The following is a 21,254-nucleotide window of genomic DNA, read 5'->3' as shown; positions in this document are numbered from 1 at the left end:
GTTGCCACAACCCGACCTGCCTTAACAAAAATTATATGTATGTATGTATGTGCCAATCTCGATCACTTGAAGAGGCAAGGTTGCTTTAAATGTAAAGGGAAATGCGAATCAGATCATTTTTCTAGCACTAGTACAGGCAGGAGCTATCCTATCAGACAACAACTTCATTGTAAATCTACGAACGTTATATATTTGATCACTTGTAACAAATGTAATGTCCAGTATGTTGGTTCTACAACCAACAAGTTTAAAGTTAGATTTCGGAACCACAAGTCAGCCATGAGCACAAAGAAGAACACTTGTGAAGTTGCAATACACTTTAACAAAGAAACTCATGTTCTGTCTGATTTTGGTTTCGTTATTATCAAACAAATTTGCAATTTCAGTGAACACAATAACCTCGACAACCGCCTGCTTACAAGAGAAGCTTTCTGGAGTGCTCAACTTTGCACCCTTCAACCTCACGGGTTGAATAAAAGATCAAAGTTCAACTCTAGGAATAGAATTAGATACAATTAACACCTTGTTTTTGTCACCCACAAGTGTTCTCCATTTTGACTTGTTGACAAAGGTTTTTAGCTTTTTCAGATATTTCTTTGCATCAATCGTTCAAAAGCTCAATCAGAGATTTTGTTTCAAGGCTCAGAGTAGACCACACAATGCTGGAATTCAGGGGCTGTTAATTAGGATTTTGTGATTAAAGTGCTACTATGATCAAATTTTTACCTCTTGAATTTTAAGGTTTATCACATAGAATTCTAGGAAAGATTAAAAACGCCGTTTACCGTTTCTAAATATCTGCATTGGTTTCGGAGATATTCACGTTTGAAAAATGTGTAAAACATGTAAACGAGAGGACTGATGACATCATATTCTCAACTCAATATAACATCAACTATATAAATAGAGCTATCTCAGTCAATTTACAGCAGAGACCATTGAAACCTGGCAGGCTAATAGTTCTAAAGGCAATACACCTACGGCTATAAAAATTTGGTTCCCATGACAACTCACTCTTTTCCAGTACCACAATTGGCGACCTGACAAGCAACTTCACCATCCTAAAGAAATGCCAGGGAAACCTTGATTGCTTAATCTTTGAAATGCTTTGGATCCACAAGAAGAAACCGAGTCTAACCACCCAGTCAGACTCCATTCCCACAAAACTATTTGTCTAACGGACATAACTCTCATTTTATAACACCTCTGTGAATGAACTCCTTCCGATGCTACAAAACGTTGAAAGAAGCCGTCGTTTGGATGCAGAAAGGAATTGCCACGCTGAAAACACCGGGAAGAAATCGGTCATGTGCTAGGCAATCAAAATCGTTCACGCGTATCAAGTTTCATCCGGCGACGCGGCATTCAGAAAGAAAATATTTTTGGCGGTTCTTAGAACGAAAACTGGACGGATTCTGCTTGTTATTCAATCGCCATGGGGGCTGCAGTGTCTTTCCACTTTATAAACCCAGCTTCTTTCATTTAAAGCCCTTTTAAATCCTGGAAACACTCTCTTTTGTGTCAAGATATTTTGTCCATTGGCAATCACGCAAAACCACTAAAAGAATGAACTACACTTCGACCTTTGCGTTGCCTTCCAGTGCGAGTGAAGTCTATTTTCTTTTTTGCGTGTTTAATAAACAAATAACTGTAGACATAATTTGAAATAGTTCATTCTTTGGTCACTCACAGATCGCTTTGATTTTGTCATTAAAGTTCTGTCTTATTCCAGGGATCATGAAATAAATTCGTTGAGTTAAATTTCTGTAAATTGGATGTTCTGTGAGGTTTGTCTTATCCACACGCGTCCCATATAGAACGCATGTCTTTTTGCACGCGTGTCATATTGCACGTTTTGCACGTCATTTTGCGATCGTGCACTGTTACCAGTAAAAACGCTGGAACATCTCTCATAGAAAGCCCAGAAAAAAAGGGTATCAGGGTGGAAAGGTATTCGCACAAATACCCCTCTGTCGCCAAAATTCATCATTACCACTGGAACCGCAAATACTCCTTTGTCACCAAAATCCATCATTATCTTAGATGCACCTCATGGTTACAAAATCTGACGTGTTTAGTATTAAAGAGAGTAATGTTTTATTTTGTTTGCGTGACATTTTCGGTCGAACTACACCACGTTTATCGCAAATATGATGCCTTAGACTCTCAGCGAATCTCTTATCGTTCACCTGTCACCAAACACTGAACTAACGTGCATGCTCAGATACTCCTAATACAACGGCGCCGAAGTAAACGCTCCCACAGCGTCTTGTTTATCCTATTTCACACCTTAACTTTATGTATAAATTATCTTTCTGTTGCATTGTTTACTTGATAATGGTGCAAGGATGACACCGAAACGTCGTTCCGTTTTTTAGCTTATTTTTATGGTCAACTGTATTTCTAAATTTAATCTTATTCAACTGGTATTACATCCAGAAACAATCCATGTAAAAATCAACGTATACTGATTCCACTGTATCAACAACAGACAGAGGGTAATGGTTCAAGCAGATTTGACTACATTTGCAGGAGAAATATGTCTTGATACCATACTGTTTTGTTGAACTATAGTCAAACATGACTAAATGAGAGCCCATTCCTTATAAGCCTGGTGGTTTCCCTTGGGCTTCCTCGCCATAAATGTTAAAATAATAATAAATATGTTTTGCATTTGTACAATTTATGATAAAAACAAACTGAAACTTCATATTACCAACTACTGGTCTCATGGACAAGCCAGTTGATATTCAAATGTATGTTATGCGGATTTACCCAATAGGTACATTATCTTTCCTCAATTAAACTCCCACATGTTAATTCCCACAGTGACTCTTGATTACAAGGCCTTGCTACTTCTCCTGAACAAAACAGATGAGGATTTCCTTCTTGGAGGCAAAGGATATGGCGTGGAATTTTGTACATTTTGTGATACAATAAGGGTACTAAGTTTTCTTATATTCTCTGTTTTATTAATATCATTCACCTATGATCAGTAAATTTGCTGAAAATACAATGACGTTAGGTCAAATTTTGGCATTGCACTGACAAAACTTTAGGATTGTGTTGTACAATTGCATGGTCTTGTAGCCTGTTTTGATCAGGATCTCATTTATTTAATTTGCCAAATAAAAAATCAAGTAACAAGAAAAACAAACAAACAAATCTTTGAGAATGATATATTATTCTAGAAAGTTACACAGGCAGACTAGGAAAAGAGAAATCCAAGAACTCCCATCAGGAGTCCAACCTAAGACCTTCCGATTACTAGTTCGGATGCCCTACCACTGAGCTACAGGACATTCATGGGAGCTAAGGCCACTAAACTAGATACCACAGGTTCGACATTCAAATCCTAGCAGTACGCAGGATATTTGTTCCATGAACCTAGATAGTAAAGGCGAACTGCTAGCTATGCCTGAAAGTTTAACCTCAGACACTGTCAGGGAGAAGTACACTTTGGAAAAGGAATTGGAGCTGTCTAAATCCACAACTGACATCAACAAGATAATTAACCAGTCCTTGATGCAGATCAGAAAAGCCATATCGAGCATAAAGTACAACAAGCCATGGCCAATTCACCCTTCAGATTCATGCATTGATTCATTTTCTGTTCCTGATTGCCTAAAGCGCTTCCTGTTCAGATCATGGCCAATGATCCAGAGTTAACTGGTCCATCTCATCGGATAAAGTTGCCTGTGGACTCCTTTAGCCATGACATCATCTACGCAGTATCACATGGCCAAATCAATGCTCCAAAACAGGTTCTCCTTTCGTATCAAGTAAAAACGTTGACAGGATAAGTTGAACTTATTCAGGTGCTGAACAGACTAGGACATGGTGTATCACACACCCAACTGGAACAAAATGACACCACTTTGTGTCTACAGAAGATGGCCTCAAATTGAAATGCCACTACTATTCTTCCAGCTTTAGACCACATTAACTCTGGTGGTATTTTACACAACCATTTGAAAAACAACAACATTGTGATGGAGAAACGCAAGGACAATTGGAATCCGGTAATAATAGATTTCAGCAAAGCTCACTTTGCTTCGGATCCCAAGCCAGTAATGGCTTTGTCAGCTACCAGGCAAGAGGAATACACGAAACAATACCCTCACATTGCTCCTTTTGCCATATAGGGTAACGCGCAAAGAAGGAAGTGTATTGTAATAATATTATCTGTGGCTTTCAAAACCATCCTTTGGGCAATATAATGACCGATGAATGAAATCTTAAGGTCTTGTTGAAAGCTTACTTTCTTTGAAAGGCTAAAAGCCCATTGTCACTGCCTTTAGTTATAAACCAATTCAGAAAGTAAGTTCCATGGAAATATGTACAGCCGCTCTTATCCTTCCCTAAGGCTGATGTTTGTCTGTCACTAGTCTTTCGAACAAGGTAATCAAGGTTTCCTTGAAAACGAGGATCAAGGATTTTTAAAGGCAACCGATTTGCAAATGAGTGTATACTGGATGTAAAACCACATTCCAATCCTACTGAAACATTCCAGTACACGCATTTCTCAAGATGTCACCCTCCAGGAGTCAATAAGGGCTTCATGAAAGGAAAGTGCTTCAACCTTTAAACACAAGCCCCCACACATTTGGTAAAATTTATTTTACTCATGTGAATTCCCTTTCTTTGTTTGAACAAGATAATGATAATTACCATTAGTCGTTGCTTTAACATATTTCACTTCGAAAAGCACGCTGAGAAGATTTCCAGCTGTCATCTCTATTCGCCGCAGCAAAGAGGCTAGTTTTGGTGGACCTACACAATAGTCATTTTTTTTGGACGACTTGTGTGTTTTGCATGCAGGACTGAGCAGGTAGAGGCAGTTGATACTGACAGGAACTTCTGTCACATATGCTGTTTTATTAAAGATTCTTGACGCAAGCAGTGGTGTACAGGTGCTTCACCTGGCGGGAACCCAAATAAGCAACAAATGCCTTCCCCAAATTATAGGCTTAAAGAAATTACGATGCATTTCTGTGCCTCCTGAAGATGCACATGGATTTCGAAGAAGTGGAGCAATCGCAATCGTTGAAAACTGTATGGCTCTTGAGAAATTTGACTGTCAAGAGGGATACCTTTTCAGTATGATGGAAATTTACCGTATTATTGATTGCAACCCCAATCTGACCAGTCTGTTAATCCCTTACTCTTTTGTAGACAACGTCATTTTACCTTTCATCATATGAAACCTGCAAAAACCTGTTCACATTTGCGTGTGTGAGACTAACGTGGCACAAGGTTGTGTTCAGAGAATGCAAGCCTGGAAAACCTATCTGGAAATTTGCTGGGATGTTAACTACACACCCTGATACTACTGTCATCTACCTTTGAGAATATGTTGAATTGTTTTTTTCAGTGAGCATTTCTTACTGTTGCAAAAAACCTTAACAATATTGGTCATAGAGTCTCAACATCGTTACTTTTTGGTATCTTGGCGTTTTGTAATGAAGTGAATTATTTACCAGACATGCATGGTTTCTGAACTTCTGTCGCTCGTAAAAAAAACTAATTTTAGAAATCCACTTGTCCTATGTTACATCTTACGCTTGTTTAAAATGTAAGTGGTAATTGGTCCACAACGCTTGTTGCAGTTTGAGTACAAATAAAGAAAGTTGGAAAAGATTGCTGCTTTGCGGTTTTGCTTTGATATTCACTATAAAAATTTGGACAAGCAATGGCTATTGCACGCATCAGAAGAAACTCATTATACATGAACAGGAACTGCTGAGTTCGTAGTTCCCTGTTTGCTAACGATTCCCTCCATTTTTTATGTTATTCAGGAGTTTAAGAGATGAAATTAAAGCAATAAATTGATACGGTTCCAGTTCAATTCTTACCAAACATAGATAAAATACCCTGTTATGTTTTCTTTATTTAAGCTTGTTTGTGTGACTGTTTGACGCTTGTGTGACTTTTTAAATAACTTAGTAAGAGAACTGATTAGTCTGCAATTTCAATAGATCGGATCAGATTAGATTTATTACTGTCGCTATTCGGAGTGTTTACAAGTTTTAGTTTTGTACGTGATCGTTTTGGTGTTTCTGTTAACATGGAATCCTTTCACGAAGTAAGTTTGTTCGCTCTTTGAATTTGTTATTCTAAGCTTGGTAGTTTAACGTCATTTATTCAGTTTAAAGCAAGTATTATTGCCCGCATATGTTGTGCAACTGTGTGTATTTTTACTTTCCTTTACCATAGCTGTTTTCGTCTTTAATCATTGTATGTATTTGGTGATTCAATTCCAGATCGAATATTAATCATTAAAGATTGTTATACGATTTTGGATTCTGTGTTTTCCCTGCTAACCTCTGGGATTTTCACCCCGTTGGACCAAGGCTGACAACCACCAATCTAACACTGCATCCTTTTTCTTTTTGAATGCCGCCTTTAATGTCAAAATGACTTGACAGTAGGTATTTTTTTCACACCTTGTCACATGCGTTCCTTTCAAAATATACCGCATTGACTTAATTTTTCAAACGGAATACTTTAGAATCATTTCCGTACCCATTTCCACATAAATCATCTCTGATAGTTTTCCCTAAATTAATCAAAGATGTCGGCTTTATTATGGAGGTTAGGGAGGAAAATTAAGAAGAAGCCCAATCCGGGCCTTCAAATCCTTTTCAAGATCCCAGTGACCCATATTACTTTCACAGTGGTGGTGTTTCTACCACAACTTCAACGACAACTCCGTCCATTAAGCCACCATCCCAGAAAACCAAACGAAGGCTACCTTTCCACCGCACAGCCAGTATACTCTTGAGCGATAGTGAACACTCCCGTGACAGCAACGCGGAAGGTTTCTGGGCTTTGAGAGGGAAGAAATTTTTCTTCAACAAGGGAGTAACATGCACAAGGCATGTAAAAAATATGCCGCAAGCGATTACAAAACTTCCACCTCCAATGGTTTGTCTTCAGATGTAGCTCTAAAGGGCAGTAGGAAGAGAAAAAAACCCAGCTAGATGGAAATTTAAAATCGAGAACAAGGCAAGAGCAGAAGGAGCGAGGTACACAATAAAATCAGGAAGAGTTAAGTCTGCAAAAAATAGGTCGCCCATGTAAATGCTCTACGAAATGTTTTGAAAAAATCCCATTCGAAGAAAGAGAGCATTGATTGAAAGATTGAGAAAGGAGAGTGCCAGGTGGTATGTTCTTTGCCAGAATCCTTACTAGAAAATTGTCAGTGGCAAAGCATGTTGTCTTCTGACCTTTACAAGAACAATTTAATTGGCATCGTTGTGGACGAAGCATTAGCCATTATTAGCCATTGGTAAGCATTTTTTGGCATTTTGATTTGATAACCAAACAACTTTAAGTCTATCATTTATAATAACCTCAGAGAGAGAAAATTGTAGCAATGGTAGAACAATAGTATCTTTGATGTCCAATCTGGAAGCAAAGTGTTACACAATTTTTAACACAAAAATACATGCAAAGAAATAGGGCAGTATCATTTATGTATTTTGCTTATTGTTAAAGGGGAACTTCAAAGAGTAAAGAGGCAACGGCCTTTAGAAGATGGTTATGAGTTACGGTCTCTACGGTGCCAAGTAAAATACCGTTCATGGCTGTAACTGCCACAGCAACAAGGCAGACGAAGGAAACAATAACTTCTGTCCTTCGATTTGAAAATTTTGTCGAAGTATCTGAAAGTCTGAACAAGGCGAATATTAATTTTGTTACAGCGTCCACACCATGGATAAGGGTAATCCACTTATTCAATATTTTCAATGGATATTGAATGAACTAAATGAAAAAAGGGGCAAAACAGAAAGAACAGTTATATATTGTCAAACCATTTAGCAATGTTAAAGATAAGATAAGAAACCTTTATTTCTTTATGTTATCTCCTTTATGTTCAACACTGTATTCCCTCTTCATGCAAGAAATGGGTGACTTAATATTTGCCAATGACAGCAAAGATCCCAGAAAAAGTCTCATTGAAAATTGCTGCCACCGTTTCTTCAAAGTCAATCAAAGAGGTTGTTTTACAACAAATGGGACAGGAAACTGGTTGTATTTGAGTACTCATTTGCACAGTAGCCTTTGGCATAGGAGTTAACTGTAAAGGGGTCCAAAGAATAATCCACTAGGGACCTTCAAAGTCTGTGGAGGCCTACATTCAGGAAAGTGGAAGGGCAGGTAGGGATAGAAGCCTGAGTAAAGCCCTTCTGCTATTCCAGCCACCGATGCTTCTTCATGTAGAAAAAGACATGAAAGATCATGTTAAAGGCAAATATACCTGCAGAGGTGCATTTCTTATGGGCCATTTTGATGAAAAGGGTGGAAAGCCTCAAGTTACACTCAAACTGATTTTGTTTGTTGCAACCTTTGCTCTAAGGGTGAAAATTTGAAAGTACCTGTTTCAGCACCTGCCCCTCATGCTGGAAAGACACGTACAGTTTCAAGTTCACAGAAAGCCACTTTGAAAGGAAAGGTCATAAGATTAAGGAAGTCACCTTTGGTGGAGCTATTACATCAATCTCCCAAAGGAGGATTACCGGTTGCATCAATTCCAGAACTGTTAATTGGGTTTTTCAGACTTCCAGATTGATCAAGTTTTGGAAAATTGTGACAAGATATTCAGCATTTTTGACATCAAGGCAAATGTTGAAATCTGGAAAGAAAGGCATGCATATGCCATTATGGGGACTTTGGCAGAGGTCTTCAAAGATCTAGTCATGATGTAGGGCAAGTGTATGACAGTCAAGATTACTTTGATGAAGATGATGTAAAGGACGATGACTGGAATGCATTGTTCAATGATGGGGAGTTAATGAATGTGGACTGGGGCAATTTCTCTGCTAGAAATATATTAACTATGATTCCACCTTTTTAGAGGAAAGCCAAGATTTTGAAAGCACTGATATGCATGTTCCCGAACTAGGTGATCTGACTGACAAAGTCCTAATAGAGCGAAGGAACAGTTTCTAGTAAGTTTATTCTACATCGGTAGTGTTCTATTTTGCCAAATATTGTCATAAACGTTGACATCTCTCTTCTTAGCCTGTTTATCTCTTTACAATAGATCAAATTTACCTTTGTTTGTTCATTGAGTTATGTAAATTATTAAGTGTTTAATCGGTACTTGTGGTCTTTTATCATACGTATTTGACTTACATTTCATTATGGTATCGCAGCAGGAGTAATAAGGCAGTATGTCCCCAAAGAGGATCCTGAATGTTGCCTTATCTTATTTGCCCACATCTAGAGAAATTTTTATAGATTTTAGAAAATAAGAATCCGTTTCAAGTTTTACAGTGTAGGCTTTTTTGATAGGTGCTTGTGTAGAGGGGGCCTACATGTAACTGGCAAATTTTTAGTTGCCAGTTTTTACTGTATTGTACCGTTTGTACAGTAGGTAGAAAGTAAAAGAAGAATGAAAAGAGATCAAGAATTAATCTCTCACGAATAAATTACAGTTTGAAATTTTACAAAACAATACCGTATGTTCATTATCCCCAGATATATTTCAGGGCTGTGCTCTAGTAGAGCTTGGTGGCTCCTGGCACCTAACTTTTGCTCTCGGTCAACTAGAAAATCTTATTTTTTTTTCATACAAATCATATGCTAGGCACCCTAGATTAAAAGTCGGCTGAAACGTGCCTGCCTGACCTTTGCTTGACAAGAATTTCTCTGTCCACGCAAGAAAGCATTTGTTTGGACTTTTGCTGTCCATTTGAAATTCTCCTTACTGCATTCTCTGTAACATTTGGCCCAAGATTTTTGATAGGCTGCCTTAGATCATTATTGTCATGCTCCACGTCAAAGATCAGTAGCAACGTTTTTCCCTGGTCCCCCTTTGTTGTTAACAGTACGATTCCATACCAAGCTGTGTGCCTCAGCGGAGGGAAGGAGAGAATATACCTGCAAAAGCAGGTAAAGGGCTTCTAATGCATACTTTGTAGTGGATTTGTCTTCCTTGAAATGAAGCAGAAAGAACTTCCAGCATCTAATTGATCTCTTACCATCTCCCTCTGATGATGAATCAAGAAAGTTCAAAAACAAAAGTCCTTGAGCTAACAGTGAGCAGTTATAATTAAAAATATCATCATCATATAAAATTGTCATTCTTCCCAAAAACTATAGCAGACTGGAACTGCCTCCCAGAGGCCATTGTTTTGTCAACCTCTTTGGAAATATTTAAACATAGGTTATTACCCTTTCTTAAGTATTGGTATATAGTTTATAAAGTTCTCTTTATTTGACTTTTATATCATTATTTTATATATTGATATATCTGTATTTTATTCATTCTAGATTTACCAATTTTATTTATTTTTACGGGTTGGTGTATCTAATGATTTTACTGACCAAATGACATGTAAATGTGAATAAATCACTGAATGAAACTTTCTTGAGATAATTTAAATTAGGGGATAGCACAGGCTTTTCAGGGATTACAGGGGGAGGAACATGGGTAAGTTCATGGTCTCTCCTTCTTTTGCCATCATATTTAAATGACTTATTACATCCTGGGCTTAGGCAGAGGAATCTTCCATCAGCAGTCAGCTCTTGGTTATAAACAACACCATCCTTCTCCTGTTCACAAAGTATTCCATCCAAGAAGCTATTTAGGGAGTGCTTATCTAGAACAAATTGATTCACAATTTGGCCAGAAATTTTCATTACGTAGTTTTTTTTCTTGATCATTACCACCACTTGCAGCAACAAGTGATGCATTGTGTTTAGGCTGATCACTGATCTCATTCATGCCGAGCACCAACATTGCTGCTGCGATGATGCATGCTTTTATTTCAAGGATGGCAAATGCTTTGCAGTGGACTCAGCTACTGTGCATATCAGCTGTCACATTTTATTGGTTAATCAAATTGCGATCAGCAAAAAGAGTCCCTTTGTCTGTGTCAGAAATAGTTGAATAGTGCCTCTAAAAAAAATACCTAGAGCAAAGAACATTAAATTTTGATTGCTTTGCTTACAATGTACATAACTCTGATAATCCATTAATTTTACTTCATCTTACATGTTGTATGCATAGTATGCATGTATTGTTGTTATTATTATTATTATTAGCAGTAGTAGTAGTAGTAGTAGTAGTAATAGTAGGAGAGAGATCGCGTTAACACAGAAATTGTGCATTTGTATGCAAACAAAATGCAAAAAATGCATCATCAAAATTTTGCCGCATCCCAGGACGCAAGATGTTGACTTGAAGAACTCACTCCACTTCCTGTGAATCTTGAATAAATTTTGTAGTTTGAGTGACGTAAAAAATAAAAGAACAACGCGAACTCACGTCGTGGCTGCCATATTGGATTTAACTACGCAAAAGGTACTGGAGATGATTACACATCTGGAAAACTTGAATGAGCTCCTGTCATGTTTGTTCGTGGTTCAATCGATTGAGTCATAAATTTCAAGTGCCAAATGCCCACTTTCCTGTATTATGGCAATGAACCATGAAAAGGGAGGAAGACATAATCAGTTTTCAGACAAATGGCTAAAAGAGTTTGGATGGCTGCAAACAAGAGGCTCAGGTAATGACTTATTGATGATTTGTAAGGATTGCACAAAAGCTGGAAAGAAGAACACATTCACAAGTGGATGCAAAAATTTCCACAGGTTGGGGCTTCTTTGTCACATGGATCAGGTGGATCACAAAAGTGCGGCAAAAGTATTGCTTCAGCAACATTATTTCATACCTGCAAGTGACAATGCTAGCAAAGGGAGTGATGATTACCTTGTCAAGCAAATGGAAAAGCACATTGGCTTTCGCAAGAAGAGATGCCTCCTAAAAAATTCACTTCTCTTTGTGAACTTAAGGTAAGAAACTGTAAGATCACGGTGGCGATAAAAGTATTTTAATTTTATTAAATAACATTTTTCTAGCATTTTTGATTTCCCCATTCCAACTTTTTAAATCCTTTTGTCATCTAGATACTGGATGGCTGTACAAGTGTTGACCACAAGAAAGGAGGGAATGTACATCAGCATCGCCAGTCCGTGGCTGATATGAACACTGCATTTGCAGAATTGATTGATAGACAGATTGATGAAGATATCCAGAATAGCCCATTCATTGCAATGCTTGCGGACGAGAGCATAGATATCACTGTATACAAAAAGATGGACATTTATATCAATTTGTAGGGAATCGTAATGAACCAGATGGTAAAGCTGAAACTATATATAATGCACTTATGAATTTCATGGAAGAAAATAATATAGGCTGTGAAACCCAACTTGTGGGATAAGGGAGTGATGGCGTGGCTGTCATGATGGGGCGTCACAGTGGTGTGGGTGTATGACTGAAGTCAGTAGCTCCATTCTGATTCATACTCACTGTCGTTCATAGACTTGCTTCATGTACTGCACAAGCTGCTAAATCAGTCGAGTTGTTGGATGAATACCAAACATTGTTGACAAACCTTTTTAACTTTTACTCAAACTCAGCTGTAAAGAATAAGCTACGTGAAATTCACAAAATTTTAGAATTGAAACCAAAACCTTAAACGTTGCTGTTTCAGCTCATTGGCTGTCGGGTAGGATTAAGTTGTAAGAGTTAATGCTTGTCATTAATAGCGCATGGTCATTGGCCACTCAAAACTGGTGACGTCATTAGAACATGTGCTCAAGTTCACTCTCGTGTTGGACAATCTCTGTTAGGCCTTGAAAGCCGTCTCCGTCCACAACTCCAATCCTTGCAAATCCAAATCCATCCTCTGTTTAAATCCATTCAAAGCCTCCTCCTTTTGTGTTTAAGTCGTCTCCACTCATCCCGCATTGAGTCAAACATTCCTCTTTGTTACTGCAAACAGTTTTCATTCATTGCTCGACTTCCTTATGGCAACTACTCCTGGCATACTCGGCTAGACATCTCCGTCCATTTATCACGAAAATTTCCGTAATGGCGGCCTCCAGGTCTAAAAGAACTGTTAAACCAACGTTAAATCCTGATTTTCTGTATCAATTCCCCAACATGGACTTTCCAGCGGAAGTTGAACCACGGGATCGACCGCCATCTGCGTCGGCAAAGACATCGGGGACGACGCCACTTGAAAACAAAAAGAAATCTGACAAATCTTCCCGCATTCAAGAGCAAATAGCAATTGACGCAACAAAATCTACAATTAGAGTGGGCGATCTTATCCAAAAAGGAGCAAATTAGCTCAGAATCCCTAGGTGCAGATGTCACTTTCTTTATGGCACCAGAGGTGAAATCTCTCAAACAGGCTGCAAAACGAGTGCTGGCCAAATCTCCTGCTCGTAAACTACCAATAATTACCGTTGATATTTTATTAGCTATTTTCAAAGTGTTAGATTTTACATACCCTCTGCACGTTTGCATGCAGGCAGTTTTCCTTGTTGCCTTTTTCTCGTAGTCACGCAAGTCCAATTTAGTTCCAACTACTTTAGCAGAGGCTGCTAGTGATTCAGCTTATCACCTTAAAAGGTGTCATGTTTACTTTCAACATGACCATTGCATACTCCGGGTACACAAAACCAAAATTATTCAGTTTAACCAGAGGGCGCTTGAAATTGTTTTACCGCTCATTCCCAATTCAGTTTTGTGTCCAGTTTCAGCATTGCTACATCACCTTTGCCTCTCAACACTGGATCCCAGGGCCCCGTTATTTACCATTGCTATACCAGGTGGTAGCAGACCCATAACAGGGCCTTACTTTGCCAAATTTCTCAAGTCCTGTATGGCCTGCATTGGGTTGGACCCCACTCAGTTTTCTCCTCATAGCTTTAGACGGGGAGGTGCCACTTTTGCTTTCAATTCTGGTGCATTGCCTCTGTTCATTAAATTCTTAGGGGATTGGTCATCAGATGCTTCTATGGTCTACTTAGTTCTTAATACCTCTCAAAAGCTTAGCCTTGCCAACACCTTGGCTAAACATATCCCCACCACTAATCTATAGTATATTACATCTTACACATATATATCTTATTTCTTTTCATCTACCTTACTACTTCACACCTCTTAGGTTTTTTGGGGGGGGTCAATATTCAGTTGTCAGTCTGTTCATCTTTTGTCAATAAATTGAACCTCATCTTGGTGTGATAGTAATTGGGTAGGATTAAGTTGTAAGAGTTAATGTGTGGTTCCAGAAAATATCCATACCCCCACCACGGAGGGAATTTCACATAGGACCCCCCCACCCCCCAGGATTTTCCATTTTCGAGGTATTTTTTTAACCCCCCCACCCCTTCGGAATTTCCTTAAAAACAGAATACACCCCCCACACCCTCTGGAAAAGTTTTATTTTAAAAGAACGCCTCAAAAATCAGTTTGATGTGAACTTTTCAGAAATATCAAGAACTGCCCACACGAGGACAAAATATGCGTTATCGAAGAGCACGCGCGCCGTTTAATTTCACGGGTAGAGTTTGCCAAAAAGTTCTTGATACTGAAATAATTGTTGTGTTTTATATTTACCTGTGGTCATCGACATCAAACTTTACCATTAGCTTTGCTGAAGATTTTAAATCTTAATTGTTGGAATAAGTCCGGCAATGCAAAAATGTGTTTTCATTTAATTTGCATATGTCACGTTTACGTTCCTATGCAAATTTTAGGAGATCAAAAAGATTATCGCTTTAGTTCTACTTAATCGATTTTTCTCCTGGTAATCATTCAGTCTAGTTATTTTAGCCAATAGTTTTCCTATTGAATCAGAATAGCATGGACAAAATAAGCATTAGCAGGGCAGGGAGACAAATAGAGCTTTCAGATCGTAACTTGAAACCGCAGACGAAATGGAGCCGCCAAACGAAATTAGCATGTTCACGTTCTTATGCAAATTTTGTATGAAATCAATAACGCATTAAAAGAATGTCGAATTGGCTCTATTTTGTCCAATTTTGGCCTAGAAATTCAGTTAAAAGTTTTGGACTTTGAGTTGAAATACTTTGGATAAAATAAGTTTTAACATGGGTCAGTTTTGACAAACTAGTTATAATTGACCCCGGGAATTGACAGCATACAAAAATAACAAACAAATATTTTAATGTTTTATGTAAAATTGGGGCTTTCACTTTATAGCCATACAAAATTTTCCCTTTTAAACATTGATACAAATTCAATTGTTGCCGATGAACAATATTTTTCTACGCAAGAAAGATTCACAAACAACAGTTTTATAATAACTGAGTCACGCAACGCAGACATAGATTTCTTGTCTCAGTTGGAGTACTTCGCTTACAAAGGCTTTTCGGAGAAGGGAAACATGTTTTTAATGTATCAAGGGTTTCTTTAAAACAGTTAAACAAAGTAATGTCTTCAAGAAAGATCTACGAAGTTGCAAAGTTGGTAAGTTACAATTTTGAACATTTATGTCTGACATGAACGTGAAGTTGACCCTCTGGAAACTTATCCAACCATTCACCCCTCCTCCTCTCTGGAATTTCCTGGGCCATTGACCCCCCCACCCCTCTGGAATTTCCAATTCCCTCCGTGGTGGGGGTATGGATATTTTCTGGAACCACACAATGCTTGTAATTAATAGCGCATGGTCATTGGCCACTCAGAACCAGTGACGTCATTAGGACATGTGCTCGAGTTCACTCTTGTGTTGGACAATCTCTGTTAGGACTTGAAACCCTACCCCCCCACCCATAAGGTGGGGGTCAACATTCAGTTGTTAGTCTGTTCATCTTTTGTCAATAAATTGTTGAACCCCATCTTGGTGTGATAGCTGTCCCTCCACAATGCTGTTGATGCAATCTACAAGTGTTGGCCTGCACTTGTGGACTGTCTGGATCCAGGCGCGTAGGAGGGGGGCTTCGAGGGGTTCGAACGAACCCCCTTTGAAGAACAAAAGCATGTGATCCCGACGACTTCCCCAACCTGTACATGCTTCTGAAAATTGCTGCCACCCTTCACCACTTGTGAATGTGAACGTTCGATAAGCACAATGAGGAGGTTAAACAACTACATGAGGTGTACCATGGGAGAGAGTAGGCTGTCCGCCCTGGCATATCAAATATGATATGCCTGCCAATCTTGACGAGATAATCAATTTTTTCTAAGGCTTACACCCGAGAATGATGCAGTTTACCAGCTTAGTGTATGACTATCAGCAGATCAAATAGTTATCAGAACTTGACAGGGCGCGGAATGTACATTGAACTTTCTTGTTTAAGTTGAAATAATTATGCCGTCGAAATGATGTATATAGCTTAAAAAGCTGCTGTAAAACAAAGTTGTGATTTGCCTAAAATGGGTCTCAAAATGCAGGAAATGAGGTTTCTGGGAGCCTAGATTTTCAAAAATTTCAGTCCGAGGGAGCATGCCCCCGGAACCCCCTAGTAAGAGTGCCTCCGGCGCTCACCAAGATTTGGGGCTCAACGAACACCCCTATTGACACCTTAGCTATGCGCCTGGGATCACCAACTGCTAAAGATAATAATGACAACTCTGCAAAAGCCAAGGGATACTTAAAGCAAGTGCAGCAATACACATTTGTTGCAACAACTTGCATGATGAAGGATGTCCTTCCAACATTAACAAAGCTTAGTGTGTTTTTCCTCAAAGGAATCAGTTGGTCTTGCTTCTGTGCCACCTACGGTATCATCTACAATCACTACAATGGAGATCTTGCAAACCTGCCAAGCCTCAAGAAACTTAATCAGCAAGTTCTTGCAGATGGTTTGTATCATGAGAAGGAATTTCATCAGGCAGGAGATAATGCATGGTGATCGTTTATTGCTGCCGGTGACACATTTCTGGGTAATTTAATTGAAAACCTAAAGGAGAGGTTCCCAAAGGAGACACTAGACATCTGCAAAGCCCTTGACCTTGAAGTCAACCCTCAATCACTTCCAGAGAGTGCTGCAGCTATAGCAGCTTAAGCAGATGCCCTGAACAAGTTTACTGAGCACTATAGTCAGCCAAAGACTTCAAGCGGCAACAAAAACATTGATCCACTGATTGACGCAGATGTCACAAGAGCAGACTACCTGCAATTCAAGGTTCTTAACACCTACCACCCCATAGACATGCAGCAGTTCATCAAAAGGTTCCTTGCTGATGAAGGACTTTGTGAACAGTTTCCAACTTTTGCAACCCTTGCCAATATTGCACTGATAATTCCTGTGTCTAGTGCCTCATGTGAAAGGGGGTTTTCTTGTCAAAACAGAATCAAGACAGGCCCGAGAAACAGACTGTCAAGTTAACAATTGACGGCAGTTTTCTATGGTCTATACTCTTACAGACCATGAAATGACGTCAAAAAATGTTCAAAACTCAAGTGGAACCATGAGCCGCAGGCGAGTGATTTCACTGCCAAGTTTTGGACATTTTATGGCGTCATTTTATGGTCTATAAGAGTATAGACCATAGAAAACTGCCGTTGATTTGTTTTTTTACAATAACATGGAAAACGTACGAGCGGAATTGGCTATTTTTTTCGTTGAGAAACATCTGACATCATTTTTGTCTGTACTTTTATAGACAATAGCTACGAGCCAATCAGCGCGTGGGAATTTGGGCAGTTATTGTAAAACAAAAATTAGAGAATCTGATGAAAGTTGCAACTGAGGGGCTCCCGCACGCAGAATTTAATTTTGAGAGAGTAAAACATATCTATATAGGGCACCGTCTCATGAAAGAAACCATGTGAGGTATCAGGAAAATTTTTGACTCATTTGTTAGTTAATTATTGATTGTAGAATTAAGGCAACCATACAAATTCTCCAGGTCACTGCATGGCATGGCAACTGGGATGCAGCCTGATAAGCTACTTTAGCTATCAGAAAAATTATTTTTTTTATTTCTATTATCCATGGTAGCCACTGATTGTCTGGAATTGGATGTAAAAAACTAACCAAAGTTATATTAATTTACATTGACAAACCTGTGTTGCACGTTGCCTGACCATGAGAGAGATAAGTGATGCTGTTGCATGTGCATATTCCGATTCTTTAAAAGAGTTGAACCAGCTACTGCCATGGGAGGTGTCCAGTCACAACCACTTTCCTTGACTGTTGCGCATGCCGTGAGAAAGGAGTAAAAAGGGATGCTCTCTGTTTCCATTCTTCACAGAGATTTTTAGAAGAAAAGTTCTCCATTCCATCTGGCCCAATTTCATGTAGCAGAGATGGCCTTTTTTGGAGCATAGGTCATTACATTCTTCGCCCAGAGCTTGTAAGGTTTTCTTTATTAGGAAGGTTTTCAGTGAAGAGCAATAAAATGCAGCATTTGCAATCTGTTTATAAGTACCTCATCTTGCTAAGGCTTTTCCAAAGGTCTGAAGATCTATACCCAAGGTTGCCTTGAATTCTCTTGCACACCCTGGATAGTTCAAGGTTACCTTGATATAAAAAGAATTTGTTGAATATGAGCATTCTGTATAAACTGTTTTGTGTTTTACAAATTCTTTATGTGCTCTAACTTGACTAAATACAACTTATTAAAATGATAGTTAAGGAGAAACATTTCACATCCACTTTATGTCAAATAAAAATTTACCATTTTGTTAAAATTCTTTTTCAAGCAATAAGCCATTATTCACTGCAGCAAAAACCTGCATGCAAAAACCTACTGCTTGCAGAAATTTGCCATTTTAAACTCAACAATATAAAAACTTGTTTAGCCAATCAACTAGGTTCTTGGGTTACAGTTAATTAGCAATAATAATGACCACTGTAATTACTAATAAAAGTGTTACTGTAATTTCTACAACAAACACAAGTTTATATAAAGAACAGACTGTGATAATCTTCTTGAACCTTGCATAAAGCAGGTTTATAATCAGTACGTACAGTATGTTGTGAATAAAGACTGTATATTTAAACCAGACTCGGAAATTAAAAATATTAAGAACCTACTTAGCCTTAATTGCCAATAACTACCCCAATTTAACCAGACTCAGAAAATGTAGGTTCTTACACCCAGAATTTCATTGTATTTTAATATGGGAATGTCATTAAACTTAAAAAAAAAAAACCTTGCAAAAAGGGGCTTCAATATCGAGATTTCCACATCTGTACATAACGGTTTTCATCTCAATTACTTTTGGACTCTGTTTCCCTATTTGCTGCACTGCGTTTGTCTGGTAGAAGCTGCAGATATGTGCTACGTTGACTTGCTGGTGAGAAGAAATTCCCCCCGATGTTTACACAAGCTGGAAATGCTCGCACCAGTAAAGGAACACTTAAATGCCTTACTGCTGTATATTCAACCATCAAAACTGTGGCAGATGGCCCTGGACATGTGAAATGTCAGGTAGACTTGTAGGTTCAAATGGGCGATTCCAGAAAATATCCATACCATACCACGGACGGCTTTTAGGATTTCCGAAGGGGAGGGGGGGTTCACGATTATGGAATTCTGAGGGCATGGGGGGGCTATTGCGCGTTTTTTAATCAAGGAAATGTTGTTTTCGAAGTTTTGATTCGAAAGATTAAAGTACCATCAAGCATAATTACGTGCAGCGTACTGGTAGCGATCGCGCGTGCTTCCATTCTCAGCTTGTGAAACAGCGGCCGAAAAAGTCGCAATCTTTTAGTTTCGCTTCCTTCACTGTTTATTACTGGGTTTAGTGGACAGGTATTCCAGTCATCTTTGAGAGCAAGACACGGTTACAATTTGAAATGAAGGAAACGTGAGATCGCCTTTTGAGATTCGATGAACTCGATAATATTTATGCAAATTTGTAACGCTACGCCGAAGATGTAAACAAAGTCTGCTCAAAGGCAAGCGAGCGGCCACGTTGAAGTTTCCCTGGTTCCTTGCCGAATTCTACCGTAGACGTTGTACGTTTTTTAATTAGGAAATGCTTTTTCCGAAGTTTTCATTCGAAAGATTCAAGTACAATCAAGTATAATCTTGCGCAGCGTACTGCTTGCGCAGCAAAGATATTCAGAAGCGATCGTGTTACATTCCGCGAAAAAGCCGCAATCTTGTCCACGTGCTCCGGCGTAAGAGTCGATCGATTGGAAGGCTGCTCTTGTATTAGGGTTTAACCCGGTTAATGACTGCTACTTTTTTCAGTAATATTTTGTAAATAAAGTAGATAATTACAAAACAGCAACGATGTATGTTTACTCGTGAGGGACTCGGGCACGTGGAATCGAACATTCAAGACGCGCATTACATATCACTGATAAATTTGCATAAAGTTGTTTTCAATGTTGTTGACAATGGGTTTTCTTCTTCCTCGCTATAAGAGTTTGAAATAGTTAAGACTAGGTATCCGTAATGTGGTAATTGAAACCACAAGTTTTCTCTTGATAGCGCCTGGAATCACAAATACAATTTAATTGAATTTTTGGTTCAGAAACTGAAGCCGACTGAAGCATGCGAGGAGTCCTGGGATACCAGACATTCTATGGATTTTGTGTGTGTATAAAACAAGGGGTGAAAAGAAATAATTTTTGTTTTCATCCAATGCGTTGTTCTAGTTTCCTTCTTTTCTTAAAGGAGTTGAATGGCACAAGAAAACAAAGAGGAGTAAAACTGCCGTAAATAGCGTTTATTATTATAGCCAAATTCGGACTTAAAAAGAAAATTTCACAGCCTGGCCACTAGCGGTAGGTTTTTCTTGTCGCTGAAGAGTAAAGCTTGTCGCCTAGCGCCGCCAGATCACAGCCCTGAGGAGGCATAAATTCATGTTCGTTTGTTCATATAGGCGTTGCTTAAGTCGAAAATGTACTTCCCAGAAAAACCGGAAATTCTGAAGGGGAGGGGGGCTTCACGATTATGGAATTCTAAGGGCATGGGGAGGTAACGCATTTTGGAATTTCCGAAGGCAAGAGGGGGTTAAAACATGGAAGCCGTCCGTTGTTGGGTATGGATATTTTCTGGAATTGCCCAATAGAGCTTTCTCCACAGGCTTTGCTTCCAGTGTTCTCGCAACAGGTATGTCCTGAGTATGATCTTGACTCAATCTCCGCATTATGCAAACCACATTACTTTTAGACAGTTCTGCGCTCAACTCATCTTTGAGGCTTTTGAGATTTGACATCATCTTTTCGATCTTTTTAAACTTTGGGTAGCATTTTCTTTTGCAAACATATTGAAAGTGCTTGTTCCACGACTGTAATTCACTGCCTAAACTCTTGCAAAGAGTCCCTCGCAAATTCCACTGCAAGCACTCGAAAACAGCTATTCTGTTGCTTGTTTTGAGAAATTCAGTGCAGATCAAGCACTTAATCAAGTTCGTCTGGGATAAGACCGCTTTCTTCAGTGTAGAAGTTAAAAACATAGGTAAGAAATCTTCGCTTTGCCAAAATCTGATTGAGGAAAAACCAGCAGAAAATTGATT

General features: G+C 38.8%; 1 long non-coding RNA gene and 1 pseudogene across 1 annotated transcript in view; one reads left to right on the top strand and one right to left on the bottom strand.

Annotated features, from left to right (window-relative positions):
- Window positions 1-21,254, bottom strand: part of LOC146468784 (uncharacterized) — a 31,981-nt gene that overhangs the window by 10,121 nt on the left and 606 nt on the right. The window contains exon 2 of the long non-coding RNA XR_014867401.1: window positions 17,844-18,299. This is a non-coding gene — a long non-coding RNA (uncharacterized LOC146468784). The remainder of the gene's footprint in view (window positions 1-17,843; window positions 18,300-21,254) is intronic.
- LOC146468785 (uncharacterized protein C17orf113-like) lies at window positions 11,429-17,849 on the top strand (annotated as a pseudogene).

The sequence above is a fragment of the Pavona decussata genome, unplaced genomic scaffold, assembly GCF_977016875.1.
Source record: "Pavona decussata unplaced genomic scaffold, jaPavDecu1.1 SCAFFOLD_129, whole genome shotgun sequence".
Lineage (NCBI taxonomy): Eukaryota > Metazoa > Cnidaria > Anthozoa > Scleractinia > Agariciidae > Pavona > Pavona decussata.
The sequence above is the reverse complement of the archived record's forward strand: the minus strand, read 5'-3'. Positions and strand labels throughout refer to the sequence as shown.